The following is a 15453-nucleotide window of genomic DNA, read 5'->3' on the forward strand; positions in this document are numbered from 1 at the left end:
TGTTACAAAATACAGTAAGGTAATATATATACAGATATATATACATATTCCAAAAATTATACATCACGATTAGTAGTGCAGGTATGCACCATTCAATGTCCGTGGACAACTGGGCCCTAAATGCATGGGCGAGGCCCACATCAGATACCTGACCAGAAACGGAGAGAACACTGCTGGGGCTTCAGATCGAAATACAACAGGCACCTCAGGGGGAATGGAAGGGGAGGCACCTCAGCCGGATGACAGCACCACGCCAGATCCACGACGGGGCTCCATGCCCATTGATGTATCCTGGGAGTGCAAAGCCACAGTCTCACAAGTCTTTTCAGTGTGTGGTTTGCCCACTGCTTTATCCTGGGGAGTGCAAAGCCACAGTCTCACAAGTCTTTTCAGTGGGTGGTTTGCCCACTATACCATCCTGGGGAGTGCAAAGCCACAGTCTCACAAGTCTTTTCAGTGGGTGGTTTGCCCACTGTACCATCTTGGGGAGTGCAAAGCCACAGTCTCACAAGTTTTTTCAGTGGGTGGTTTGCCCACTGCTTTATCCTGGGGAGTGCAAAGCCGCAGTCTCACAAAATTATTTTCAGTGGGTGGTTTGCCCACTGTACCATCCTGGGGAGTGCAAAGCCACAGTCTCACAAGTCTTTTCAGTGGGTAGTTTGCCCACTGTACCATCCTGGGGAGTGCAAAGCCACAGTCTCACAAGTCTTTTCAGTGGGTGGCTTGCCCACTGTACCATCCTGGGGAGTGCAAAGCCACAGTCTCACAAGTCTTTTCAATGGGTGGTTTGCCCACTGCTTTATCCTGGGGAGTGCACAGCCACAGTCTCACAAGTCTTTTCAGTGGGTGGTTTGCCCACTGCTGTATCCTGGGGAGTGCAAAGCCACAGTCTCACAAGTCTTTTCAGTGGTTGGTTTGCCCACTGTGCCATCCTGGGGAGTGCAAAGCCACAGTCTCACAAGTCTTTTCAGTGGGTGGTTTGCCCACTGTACCATCCTGGGGAGTGCAAAGCCACAGTCTCACAAGTCTTTTCAGTGGGTGGCTTGCCCACTGTACCATCCTGGGGAGTGCAAAGCCACAGTCTCACAAGTGGATAACAGTCTCCACTGGTTCTGGAGGGGGACTGGTGCCCAGAGTGCTTCATCCTGTTAAGGACTGAGGTAGTGGATGCTGTTCTCCACTGGTTCTGGAGGGGGACTGGTGCCCAGAGTGCTTCATCCTGTTAAGGACTGAGGTAGTGGATGCTGTTCTCCACTGGTTCTGGAGGGAGACTGGTGCCCAGAGTGCATCACTCTCCCCGTGACGGTCCCAGTTCCGTCACTGCCCCTGCCACACATGGGCTACTGGGGCTTGATTTTGCGGTGCTTGCCCTGTTCAGCAGTGCTTGCCATGGCAGTCTTTGCCCTGTTCAGCGGTGCTTGACTTTGCAGTTTCTGACCTGTTCAGCGGTGCTTGCCATGGCGGTCTTTGCCCTGTTCAGCGGTCTTTGCCCTGTTCAGCGGTGCTTGACTTTGCTGTCTCTGACCTGTTCAGCGGTGCTTGCCATGGCGGTCTTTGCCCTGTTCAGCGGTGCTTGACTTTGCAGTTTCTGACCTGTTCAGCAGTGCTTGCCATGGCGGTCTTTGCCCTGTTCAGCGGTCTTTGCCCTGTTCAGAGGTGCTTGACTTTGCAGTTTCTGACCTGTTCAGCGGTGCTTGCCATGGCGGTCTTTGCCCTGTTCAGCGGTCTTTGCCCTGTTAAGCGGTGCTTGACTTTGCAGTTTCTGACCTGTTCAGCGGTGCTTGCCATGGCGGTGCTTGCCCTGTTCAGCGGTGCTTGACTTTGCTGTCTCTGACCTGTGCAGCGGTGTTTGCCATGGCAGTCCCTCATTGCCCAGCGGGGCTGTGGCTGCCAGGGCCCTCCTGGGCACTGACTCTGGCGGTGGTCTCCTGACCAGTGACGATTGGACTGCCCTCCTGGGCACTGACTCTGGCGGTGGTCTCCTGACCAGTGACGATCAGGCTGGCGGTGGCATCCTGGGCAGCGGGGATGATGGCGGCCTTCTCCGCCGTGCTGCTCTTCCCAGACTTTGGTGCTTTCTTCTGCCCCTTCCCCACCTTGGGAGGAGTCACAGCTGACTCGACACTCCCCCCGGGACCCTTGTGAGCGGCTTTGCTGACAGGAGTCTTCCCCCTCTCCTGTCGGGCACTGTCCAACTTCTGGTGCTTTACCGGGGGGGACTGACTGTGCTTTGGCTCCGTGTCACACTGGCTGCCCTGGTGCCTGGTGCACTCCACATACCTCTAACAGGCACCACTGGTACTGGAGATTTTTTGGCTGAGGTGCTAGTACGGGACCTATGAATTGGAGGGGGGGTGGTGGGAAAGAGGTCAACGTTGCTCAGGAAAAGTTTCTGACGAACACTGGGACGGGTAGCTGGAGGGGGTCTGGCGGTGGAGGAAGAGGAGGTGGTTGTAGGAGGTGTAACTTTTGATGATTTGGGTGCAGGTGCACGTTCAGGAGGCTGTCGTGAGGTGGATGGATGTTGGGTGTGTGTGTGTCCGCGTTTGTGTACTTTGGGAGGGGGCGTCACAGACACACTGGGAGAGGACACAGGGGACGTGTAAATGGTAGTGGGGGTGGTGAGTGCAGGTGAGCGGGGTGTGGTGGTAGATGTGCTGGTGCGAGTCCTAGTGGCTGTAGTGGTAGTGCATGCAGGTGAGAGTGTAGTCAACACTGGGAGGGAGGAGGGAGACGACGAGGAGGGGGACACAGTGGAGGCAGTGGATGTTTCTGTGTCTGTATGTGGGTGATGCTTGTGTGAGTGCCTGTGGGATGTGTGGTGCCTATGTTTGCCTGAGCTGCCCTTGTGTGTTGAGGTGAGTGCAGGCTGGTCTGATGGTGTGCTTGGGATAGGCAGAGGTACAGGGGATTGGGTCTGGGTGGAGGAAGTTGGAGGGGGAGGCTAGACACAGGGACAATGGCTGCCATCAGTGCGGAGGCCAGAGATTGCAGGGTTCGATGATGGGCAGCCTGACCAGAATGAATGCCCTCCAGGAATGCATTAGTGTGTTGCAACTCCCTTTCTACACCCTGGATGGCATTCACAATGGTAGACTGCCCAACAGTGAGTGACCTGAGGAGGTCAATGGCCTCCTCACTGAGGGCAGCAGAGGTGACAGGGGCAGGGGCGGAGGTGCCTGGGGCGAAGGTGATGCCCACCCTCCTGGGTGAGCGGGCACGGGGCGAAGGCTGAGGGGCTGCCAGGAGGGCGGTGCTGGTAGGGGGGTGGCGGCTGTACCTGTAGAAGTGGGGGGCACAGATGTTGCCGCCACCACAAGGAAGCTCCCATCGGAGGACGAGTCTGTGTCGCTGGTTGCTGATTCGGTGACCACCGTGAAGCTCCCCTCACCGGACCCACTGGTGTATTCCCACTGGTGTATACCCACTGGTGTATTCTGAGTCCGTGGTGTGGCCCTCCATGGCCATGTGGGATGCAGCCCCCTCATGCTCCGGTGCCACTGTACCTCCGCCTGATGATGCTGGTGCACAAAAGAACAGGGCGAGCACAAAAAGGGGGGGGACGACAGAAGAAAGACAGGTTGAGTGCATGGCTTACCGTTGGCGGACAATACAGACACAGCAGCCCCCTGCACTACACCGCGCTGTTGGGCTCTACAGATGCAGTTCCTGGGATATGGCCTACATGGCTATGGTGGACATCTGCACACATAGATGACACAGGGGCATGTATACCTGTACTTGGCACTCTACAGAGGTGGGGTGGAGTGGCACATGGCCTGCATTACGGAGGGGCCTAGCCTACGGAACTCGCCCTGGCCTAGGGAAACCCACAGCCCTCCTCCCCCACCCAGACACCTTCACTGCGCGCAAAGTCAGCTGAATGATGTTGTACTCACCCCCTTGAGTCTGCTGTGATGCACTCAAGCGCGCATCCAACTCAGGGTAGGCCACCGCCAGGATCCGGAACATCAGGGGGGTCATGGTGCGACAGGCACTGCTCCCACGTTGGGAGGCCATCCCCAGCTGAGCCTCCGCTGTCTTCTTGCTCCAGCGGCGAATGTCCTCCCATCTTTTACGGCAGTGGGTGCTCCGTCTCTGGTGGAACCCCAGGGTCCGGACGTCCTTGGCGATGGCACGCCAAATATCCTTCTTTTGGTGGGCGCTGACCTACATGACATGTACAGGGGAAGAAGAGAAGTCATTACCAACTGCACCGTCGAAGTGAGTGGCCCACATCCCTACCATTGCCATGTGGCACATGCATTCACAGTCCTTCATGCTCGCAAAACTCTGCCCCCTTCCTTCTTACATCCAGCCCTCTCCACCCAGGCATAGCCCATACAACTTGCACCCTATGTACTCACCTGTTGGTCTGGAGGACCGTAGAGTAGCATGTACTGTGGGAGGACCCCGTCCACGAGCTTCTCAGATGCACGTGCCATTGTCTCTTCCAGACCGAGGTCACAGCAGCACTTGCAGTATAGGTCCTCTCCTGTCGAAGATCAGGTATCGAGTGATTCAACAGACAGAAAATGGCGGTGACATCCGCGGCGGTGACGTCCACGGCATTGCGTATCATCACCGCCGGCGCACTTCGTCATTGGCTCCTGGGACCCATAGTTTCCAATATTAACCAATGCAGCATTGCTCAGCGGTCTTTGACCGCCTACCGCGAAGGTGTACAACGCCAGCGCAGTTACCTCACATCCCATTTTCCCAGTTTAGAGGTCAGGCAGCCGCCATTTCAGGGGCCCACATGGCTTCATTTTCAACTGCGTCACACATACCTAGGCCTGGACTCAACACACATACAGACAACTTTTGGGATTTTGTTTCGTGTTCTGTGTAGCTGTAGGTACATACCTCTGAGTTGCTTGACTCTGTGGTCGCTGTTGTCCTTCCTAGGCACCGTCAGCGGGGACATGTGAGGAGATGGCGGAATCCTACGGTGTACCGACCGCTGGTGGACCTGTTGACAATGGAGGAGCGACATTTAATCATCACCTACAGGTTTGACTGTGCCACAATCCAGGAACTGTGTACCCAGTTGGAGCTAGACCTTATGTCACCAATCCGCCATCCCACAGGAATCCCCCCTCAAGTGCAGGTGCTATCAGTGCTCCATTTCCTACCAAGTGGGTCCTTTCAAACAACAGTGGCCATGGCATCAGGGATGTCCCAGCCTATGTTTTACAACGTGTTGTCCAGAGTGTTGTCTACCCTGCTGAAACACATGAGGAGCTACATCGTTTTCCCTCAGGTGGAGGATTTGGCTACTGTTAAAGGTGACTTCTATGCCCTTGGTCATATCCCTCACATCATAGGTGCCATTGATGGGACCCATGTAGCTCTGGTCCCCCCCCACAGGAGTGAACAGGTGTACAGGAACCGGAAGAGTTATCATTCCATGAATGTACAGATGGTATGTTTGGCAGACCAGTACATCTTGCAGGTAAATGCTATGTTCCCTGGCTCAGTGCATGACGCCTACATCCTGCGGAATAGCAGCATCCCTTATGTGATGGGTCAACTCCAGAGGCACCGGGTGTGGCTATTAGGGGACTCTGGTTACCCCAACCTGTAATGGCTACTGACCCCAGTGAGGAATCCCAGGACCAGGGCAGAGGAACGCTACAATGAGGCCCATGGGCGGACTAGGAGGGTGATCGAACGCACCTTCGGCCTCCTGAAGGCCAGGTTCAGGTGCCTCCATTTGACAGGTGGTTCCCTATTCTACTCACCAAGGAAGGTGTGCCAGATCATCATCGCCTGCTCTATGCTTCACAATCTTGCTTTGCGACGCCAGGTGCCTTTTCTGCAGGAGGATGGTCCATATGACGGTGTTGTGGCAGCTGTGCAGCCTGTGGACAGTGATGAGGAGGAAGCAGAGGAAGAAGACATTGACAATAGGGACTCAGTCATACAGCAATATTTCCAGTGACACACAGATGAGAACACTTTCTTGATTACTACATTTACTTTCACACTTCTACCTTTATCCTGTCTGTCAATTTCAAGCAGTATTTGGTAACTGAGTTGTACATTTCCATTACCGTTTCACAGGTGTGGTTACCAACGTGTGTCATCTGCTTGCATCCTTCATGGACTTGTGATGTGTGAGATAGGTATGTTGACATTACATTTTCGAACGGATTTTGTCATTGTCATAGCTAATACACATTTTCAAAATCACAGACTGACTCCAGATATTTTTGTGCTTCAAGGGTGTTTATTGAGGTGCTAATTATTGGAGGGGGTGGTAAAATGGTCAGGGGTGATGGTGGAGAAATGTCCATGGCAGAGTCCAGTCTATTAGTCTCACAGGTGCATTGCCCATATGGGCATAGGAAGTGGAGCTGTGGCAGTTCCAATATGGACAGGGTTACAAAGTGGGACAGTGGGATGACAATCAGGGTGGTCTCATTTCTTGGTGGGGGTCTTGCCATCGTGCTCTGTCCTGTTCCTGGATCTCAGGGACCGCTTGCGGGGTGGTTCTCTGTCTGCAGGGGGTGGGGTGCTGGTGTGGTGGTCCTGTGGCGGGCGTCCTGTCCACTAGCGCCGGCGGAGGTGGTGGGCAGTTCATCGTCCAGGCTAGTGTCAGGGGCCCCTTGGAGTGCCACGGTGTCCCTCATGGTGTTCTGTATTTCCTTCAGCACCCCTACGATGGTGCCCAGGGTGGAGCTGATGGTTCTGAGTTCCTCCCTGAACCCCAAATACTGTTCCTCCTGCAGGCGCTGGGTCTCCTGAAACTTGGCCAGGACCGTAGCCATCGTCTCCTGGGAGTGGTGGTATGCTCCCATGATGGAGGAGAGGGCCTCGTGGAGAATGGGTTCCCTTGGCCTGTCCGCACCCTGTCGCACAGCAGCCCTCCCAGTTCCCCTGTGTTCCTGGGCCTCCGTCCCCTGGACCGTATGCCCACTACCACTGCCCCCAGGTCCCTGTTGTTGTTGGGGTGGTGGGTTATCCTGGGTTCCCTGTAGTGGTGGACACACAGCTGATTGACGTGTCCTGGGGACGGAGGCATGGGCCCGCAGGGTGGGTGCTGTACTGGTGTTTCCAGAGGGTGGAAGGTCAGTGTTGGGCTGTGCCTGTGCGAGGGGAACCGACTGTCCCGAGGCCCACGATGGTCCGGGCTGGTCATCTGGATCCAGTTGGCCAGTGCTGCTGTCATCACTGTGGGCCTCTTCTGTGGGTGGGGTAGAGATGTCTGGACCCTCCTGACTGGTGACGTTAGGTAGTGGTCCTGCAGGGGTGTAAAAGCATGAATATTGCATGTGTGTGTGTCATGGTGTGCAATGGGTGGGTGAGCGTGTACCCCAGTGCTAGCATTCCTATGTGGGACCTTGTGTGATAATGGTTAGGGGGGTGTATGGGTATGTGCAGTGGGCATGCTTTAGTGAGGGGTGACCATGCTTTGTTGTGTCATGCAGGGCTTGGTGTTGGGATGGGTGGTTTGTGTTATTAGTACATTAGTGAGGAGTTGGAGTGATAGGGGAGGGGGTGAGGGTGGGGGTGTGTGATAGCATGCAGGTAGGGTGGGGAATATGATAGTTAAGATTTGACTTACCAGTGTCCATTCCTCCACCGACTCCTCCGAGGCCATCTGGATGCATAATGGTCAAGACCTGCTCCTCCCATGTTGTTAGTTGTGGGGGAGGAGGTGGGGGTCTGCCGCCAGTCTGCTAAACCGCGATGTTGTGCCTGGAGACCACGGAACGCACCTTCCCCCGTAGGTCGTTCCACCTTTTCCTGATGTCCTCCCGATTTCTTGGGTGCTGTCCCACTGCGTTGACCCTGTCGACTATTCTTCGCCATAGCTCCATCTTCCTTGCAATGGAGGTGTGCTGCACCTGGGATCCAAATAGCTGTGGCTCTACCCGGACGATTTCCTCCACCATGACCCTGAGCTCCTCCTCCGAAAACCTGGGGTGTCTTTGCCGTGCCATGAGGTGGTGTAGGTGATGTGTGGGGTGGTGTATGTGGTGATGAGTGTGGTGATGTGTAGTGGTGTGGGGTTTTTGTGCTGGATGTTGTGTGGGTTACGGTGTTGTGTGCCTCTGTGTGGTGGGGTTGTCTATGCTGTGCTCTCTCGCCTTCGTCTATACTTTTTGGTCATAGGGGTTTGTGGGTGATGTGGGGGTGTGTTTTATATTGTATTGGGTGTGTGGGAGTGGTGTGTGTATGTGTATTAGGTGTGTGTATTTAGAATTGTCCAATGTGGCTGTGTTTTGGAGATGTGTGTGTATTCTGAGCGCGGCGGTGTGTACCGCCAATGGAATACCGCGGTTGAAAGACCGCCGCGTGGATTCGTGGGTAGTAATAGCATGGGCGTGTTTCTGTTGGCGTGACGGTGTCGGTTTTGTTTTCGCCAGTTTATCACTGGCCTTTGGTGTGGCGGACTTGTGTGGGTGTCTGAACTTCGGTGGATTCCGAGATGTGGGTCATAATAGCTGTGGCGGAATTCCGCGGCCGCGGCGGTGTATTGGCGGTCTTCTGCACAGCGGTAAGCGGCTTTTACCGCCAATGTTGTAATGACCCCCATAATGTGCTACTGGTGAACATTGAGCAACTAATATGCGCAGTGGTGAAACACAAAGTCATTGGTCAAACACAATTAATAGCATCACATTCCACCCTATGACCAAATAATTTTTGTTTCACATACCTCTTATTTCAAACAAAATCAAAAAACAAAAACATCAACACAAAAAACGTTATCAGCAAATCAGATTTGAATGATCAAAGCAATCACTGTAAAGCAATGGAAGTGGATTAACATATTGATCTCATAACCTTTCACATCAGATACATCTACACAGAAAAGTGTCTCTAAAATAGCAATTTGATGTAACATGAGTTCTACTCATGTAAAGGTACACGGTCCACCTGAAAGGTTTGCTGGAATGTAAGCGAAAGTCAGAGTTCCACACGAAAAAACACAGACTGTTAAGGTTGCTTAGTTCGGGTGGAAGAATGTAATCAAACAAGTTGAACTTGGACTGAAGGCGTCATTTGCGCAAAATGGATCCATGGTGCTTGTACTTTACTCAATCAGGTTCAGGTTGGGGGTTCGGTCCCTTCCCCGACCCCACACGCACACACCCGAAGGGAGACCACACAGCACACTCAGGGTCAGTGGCGAAACGTGGTAGGATCTGCAAAAGAAAAAAGAATGACTTTTTTTGCAAATAACATTTGTCATCTGAAATGTGCCCTTCCTCTTTTCCCTGTTTTATAATCAGCAGGACGTTTTTGGGGCCCTTTGTTATAATTTCTGCAGGTTCTGGAGGGTTATCTGGGGATTCAACCCTCACCTCAGCACTGAGGTTTTTATCTGCTGCACCACAGCTTCCCTTTTCTTGCACTGTCAGAAGGGCTGGGGCAGACTCCTTCTTTACCAAACCTCCATTCACTGCATGTTTGACAAGTTGGGCCATTCTGTCTCCAATTTGTATGAATGAATCAGATTCCTTTCCAGTTATCAGCATAATTTTGATTACTCCTTGGTAATCTGCAGCAATCACTCCCCCTAAAACCTGATCAATTTGCCATATCTGTTCTGGTATCTTTCCTCTCCCCAACTGCTCTGTGACTGTTTGTGGGACAGATTGCTCTTGTGCGTGCTGCACAGTTTTTTATCAAATCCAGGGGAATGTGCATCTCTCTCATCTCTGCCCACCTGTAAGTAGTTTTTTCTCCGAGCTGTACACATTTGTGGTGCACCCACCTAGCCATCCCCACTAAGTCAGAATTCTGGCTGGACATTTCAGCCTCTGAATTTTTCTCTTTAACAACTGCAAGGGAATTGAACCAGTTATGTACAAGCCATGTGGAAAACCAAACGGCTAAACCATTGGCAGTGTACCAAGAATCAGTGTAAAAATGACACATCTCAAGCAGCTCTTGCTTTAAAGTTTGACACACATTGTACAACGCTGTTCCTTCTCCTGTGCTAGAAAACAACTTTTCAGTCAATGAATCATTAGTCAAACAAACATGCTTTTTATCCTCAGGGGACACGAATTAAAATGGTGCACTCAATTTCACTGGTGACTCTTTTACCTGTGGTACTCCCTGCACCCTCTCCACATCCTGAAAAGGGGCTTGTGGCACCTGTTCATGTAGGGCTGCAGTGACTCTAGCCCTGTCTTGCAGGGGCACTCTTTTCTTCCCCTGTTCCTGATTTACATGTAAATCAGTGTTTCCCTCTGGCACTGCGCAGAAACCTAAAGTCTGAATTATTTCTTTTGCCAAATCACAAGCGCGCAGCTGCTTATATTTTTTCCTAGTGACTTTATACCAAAGTGTTAGGATTTCACTCAGATGAGGGTTATACTGTTTCCAAAAATCAAACAAGCTAATGAAACTCGGTGTCTCTTGCTTAGTGCAAACAGTAAGAAACTCTAAAATCTTTCGTTTTACTTGTGCCAGTAACTGCACATTTTGCGGTCTGTAAATAACATTCTGAGCTCTGATCTCTGTGTTATCAGTTAAGGAATGCACTTCAACTGCCAAAAACTGAGGGGTATTTTGTTTTATGCCAGGTACACACGGAGGCTCAGACTGGCTCACAGCTGTCTTAACCCCCTCATTTCTGGAATGGGAAAAGCCAGGTTCTTCTAAAACAGCAGTTTTATAGATTTCAGCATTATCTTGCATTAATGTGTTCTGGCTAATTTGCTCACGTAAATTCTTATTTTCATGTTCTAACTGCCTACATCTCTTCTGCATTATTCTGTAAGCAGATAAAAGTATCCAAACCCTTCTGTCAAAAACAAAAGGAACATCATTGCTTTCAAAAGGCACATTTTCTAAATATGCTTTATCACAGCAAGAAAACATGTTTCTCACAGCACCATCAGGCAGTTTAACTTCACATGCATTTTCAAACATGGTCTGCCGTAATTCTCTAAACAACCAAAAAACAATTACACTTTTAAAATGTGCACTAAGAAATCTATAATTTGACTCCCAAATCCTGCCGACTACGCCATAATGTTCTGCTTTCCCTCTTATCTCATATTCGAGCTTACAGAACCTCTCTGGAATGCACTTCTTGAGTTTAAAGAAGACATATATTATTGTTAATTCCCTACCCACAAGTTCCTGAGAGATGAAATTAGTAGATTGGAAGCACACGTTTAAAAGTAGTCGCAGCAATGAAAGCAAAATATATCAAAGTACTTCTCAGTTGCAATGTACACAGCAAATATAGGTGATTATAGTATAACATAACTGCAAAGCAAAGCATAAAAGTCAAAATTCATCACTGTATGGGCAAGTAGGGCCTATATTCAGCTTCATCTTTCTGGGGTCTGCAAGTTGATGACTCCGGTCAACTGCGAGAAAGAGATTCTCCACCCAAACCGGAGACGGGCAACTGACGTCTAGTTCCCGTCTGAAGTCAAGCAGATTCAAATCTAACTCACTGTAGCCCAGAGTCATCCTTAAAAGCAAACTCAGTGTGAGAGCCAAAGAACCTTGGAGAGCAGCCAATTCTCCTGAGCTCACTCGCTCTCAGGCTGGATTGCGAGGTAAACACAAAATCTACGTGCTCTTATCAGCTAAGGTCTGGTGTGAAGAAAACAGCTTGGTCCATCTTGTGGAAAAACACAGCTTGGAAAAACACAGCTCATTTGTAATGTCTCAACTGCAATGTCTAACTCCACGTTAAAGCCAATAGGCAGCTAACCTAAATATCAAATGTAATGTCTAATGTCATGTCAAAGCCAATAGGCAGCTAAACTGAATATCAAATGTAATGGCTAATGCCGTGTCAAAGCCAATAGGCAGCTAACCTAAATATCAAATGTCATGTCTAATGTCATGTCAAAGCCAATAGGCAGCTAAGCTGAATACAGAATGTAATGGCTAATGCCATGTCAAAGCCAATAGGCAGCTAAACTGAACAAAACATATAATGTGCTACTGGTGAACATTGAGCAACTAATATCCGCAGTGGTGAAACACAAAGTCATTGGTCAAACACAATTATTAGCATCACAGCCATGGCTGTTCCCTGCACACCTTCCATAGCGCGACTCAGGCACACGGCGCTAGGGAGAAAGTGATCCAGACCCATAGCCCTCGTTTGAGTCTATCGTGATCACTTTCCCCCCTGCCAACCCTCACTGACACCACATAGCAGCAGTAAGATACTCGCATCGGCCTGTGTACCTGAGCACCCTCTGACGGCATATCTAATTCTTAAACCTTTTCAAACGAACACCTATGAGGGGGCTGCCCTATTAAACACAGTGCAGGGTGTTTCAAGTTTAAGTGCTCTCACCCCAGTGAAAATGGACTCCTTCCAGGATCACACCTACTCCCCTAACCTGGCCTCAGAAGAGGAATGGCCCCTGCAGCACCACATTCCTGCTAGGGTAGACCATCTCCTTTCCGAGGCAATTGCCAAAGCGCTAGCACCACTGCAGGAAAGAGTGGATAAACCTACATCCCACGTTTCAAACAGATCAGGGATTCTGGGGTACAAAGGGGCAGGTACCAGCGGAACATCTACCACGACCTCCTTGAGGCCTCAAAAACATGACGCAGGGCACCTGGAGGGCTTCTACTGGTTACGGGAGGCCTTACATCAGGGTGTGTGCACGTTAAGGAATGTACCCTGCTGGGAGGCTTTTCTACCCAGAGAACCTGGTGATGAGGTTGCCCCAGAATTTGACCCCAGCCTGGGGGTCTCCCCAATTCGGGGGGATACTGATAATGAGGGTTCATTGGATGAAGGATGTGACTCGGGTAGACTTGGGCACCAGACCACAGCCAACTGAGGCTCTTGTGAAGGGGATCAAGGAGACACAGACATGTTTGACCTTGAAGACATATACCAGCCAAGGGCTTCAGAGTGGGTCGGGTGTGGCCGAGTATGTGGCGAGCAAAATCCGTCACACATTGGATAAGGAGGTGCGTAGTCAATTGCGTGCGGAGTGACTTAGAGCGGCTTTGGAGGGCAAGGTAGTGGCCATCCCCACTATTGACACTAAGCGATGTAATTTTTTTTCCAAATATACAAGAGAGCCTAAAAAAGGAATCGACCGCTCCTAGCGTGCATGGCAGGATAGGCACCTGGAAGTCTTAGGGCCCCTGACTCAAATAATAGAGCTTGTGGAGCACTCCAAACTGTCGGGATCCCCTCTCCCCACAGACATCAATGTGGGTTGGGCACAGCAGGCGGTCTGTCTCCTCGTAAATGTCAATTGTGCCCTCTCTGCAAAGAGACGACAATCTCTCCTGATAAAGATCGAACCCAAACTTGGGGAACTCTCATCACCTGAAGAAGGGCCAATAGTGCAAGGCAACCTCTTTGATGAAAACCCATCATGAAGGAACCTGGGAGGTTTGTTTCAACCTTCTTAGTGCTAGACAAGGCGCAATCATCTATTAAGGAAATTTCCCCTGGGAAGGTTTTCTATGGGGCCGGAAGAGGAAGGAGTTGCTCCTCCGGCTAACCCTTCCAATCAGGCCCCTCTTGGCCCAGATCACTTCGGACCCTTGGGTGCAGGAGACTGTAAAGGTCTTTCACCTAGAGTTCTACGGAACTCCAGTTCAAAATGTGAGACCACGTCCATTACGTTTTTCCTTACAGGAATCAGAATTGATCAACACAGAAGTCCAGGAGCTGCTCTCCAGGGCAGCTATCAACTGGACATTTCTACACCCAAGGGGCTACTAGAGCAACTTTTTTCTGGTAGAAAAGATGGACAAGGGATTTCGACTGGTGATAAACCTCAAGGAGTTCAACGAGTAGCTGGTTTGACGCCACTTCAAGATGGAGGGAATCCACCTCCTAAGAGACCTTCTCCTTCAGGGCGATTGGCTAGTCTGACTGGATCTCCAGGATGCCTATCTGATGATTCCCATCTTTCCGCCTCACCGTCCTTTCCTCCAGGTCCAATGGAGGAATCAGGCTTACGGGTTCCAATCCCTACCGTTTGGCCTCTACTCGGCTCCGTGGTGCTTCACGAAACTCCTGAAACCTGTGGTAGAGATGTTATGGATGCAGGGTGTCAGACTGATTATATAGCTCAAAGATTTTCTGCTTAAGGATCAATCTTACACACAGCTAGTGGCCCACCTGAACACAACTATTGCATTATTGCAGGGCCTCGGGTTTGTCATCAAATCGGAACTGACTCCATCTTAGTTGATGACTTTTCTGGGGTTCCTGATAGATACCACTTCATTCATGTTCAAATTTCCAGAATGGAAGATTATCAAGATCAAGAAGGAACTGCTAAAAGTATTCAGGAGAGACAGGATAGCTCTCAGACAACCAGCAAAAATAGTTGAATTGTTGTCATCTTCGATACAAGCTATTTTTCCAGGACCACTGTACTACAGGGCTCTTCAGCAGTTGAAAGCATCCCACTTGAGGAGAGGTCTTACGTATTCTGAATGGGTGGCACCATCACAGGAGGCCAGAATGAAGATTCAATGGTGGATGGACCACATGGAGGCGTGGAACGGACAGGCGATCTTCGGCTTCCTTCTGGATTTGATAATAGAGTTGGATGCCAGCAGAATGGGCTGGGGCGCCCGATGTGGAGAGATCTCCATGGGAGGTCAGTGGACGCAGGAGGAATTGAGTCTGCATATCAACTGCCTGGAATTTCTTGCAGGTTCCTTTGCGATCTGATCGCTGACTCAAGACAAGGTTTCTTGTTGCGTCCTGTTGAGGATAGACAATACAACTATGGTACAGTATATCAACAAACTGGGGGGCACCTGCTTCTAAGCACTAGCGGAACTGGCCAAGGACTTTTGGCACTATTGTCTACAGAAGCAGATTTCAGTGACGACGGAATACCTTCCGGGGTCCCAGAACATGGTGCCAGATTGGAATTCCAGGCATCTCAGGGATTCCAGCAACTGGCATCTGGATATATTAATCTTCCAAGCCCTATGCAGCAGTGGGGATCTTGAAATGTGGACCTCATAGCATCCAGGGTGAATGCACAACTCCCCAGGTATTTCAGTTGGAGACTGGACCCGGGAGCTGCGGCCATGGATGCCTTCCTGCAAGAATGGACAATGGGACAGGCCTATGCTTTCCCTCCTTTACTCCTCATCCCCAGAGTGGCAGCTCAAGTTTGGAGACAGAGTACATCTCTGGTACCCATCACCCCGATTTGGAGGTCACAAGCCTGGTTCCTGACACTTCTAGAGCTGCCATGGATGGAACCACTGAGTCTGCAGTTGTTGCAAGGGATCCTACAGGATCCTTCTGGATGCAAGGACACCTGAACCTGATGGCCTGGAGGAATTCAGGGGACGATGGCAGGACATCGGACTTTCGGAGGAAGCTGACAATCTCATCAGACAAGCATGGGCTTCGGGTACGACCAGAAGATAAAAATAGGCTTGGTACGAATGGTCCCACTGGTGTATGGAGAGGCACTTGGATCTCGTTGGGCCTCGATTCTACACAAAAAA

The sequence above is a fragment of the Pleurodeles waltl genome, chromosome 4_1, assembly GCF_031143425.1.
Source record: "Pleurodeles waltl isolate 20211129_DDA chromosome 4_1, aPleWal1.hap1.20221129, whole genome shotgun sequence".
Lineage (NCBI taxonomy): Eukaryota > Metazoa > Chordata > Amphibia > Caudata > Salamandridae > Pleurodeles > Pleurodeles waltl.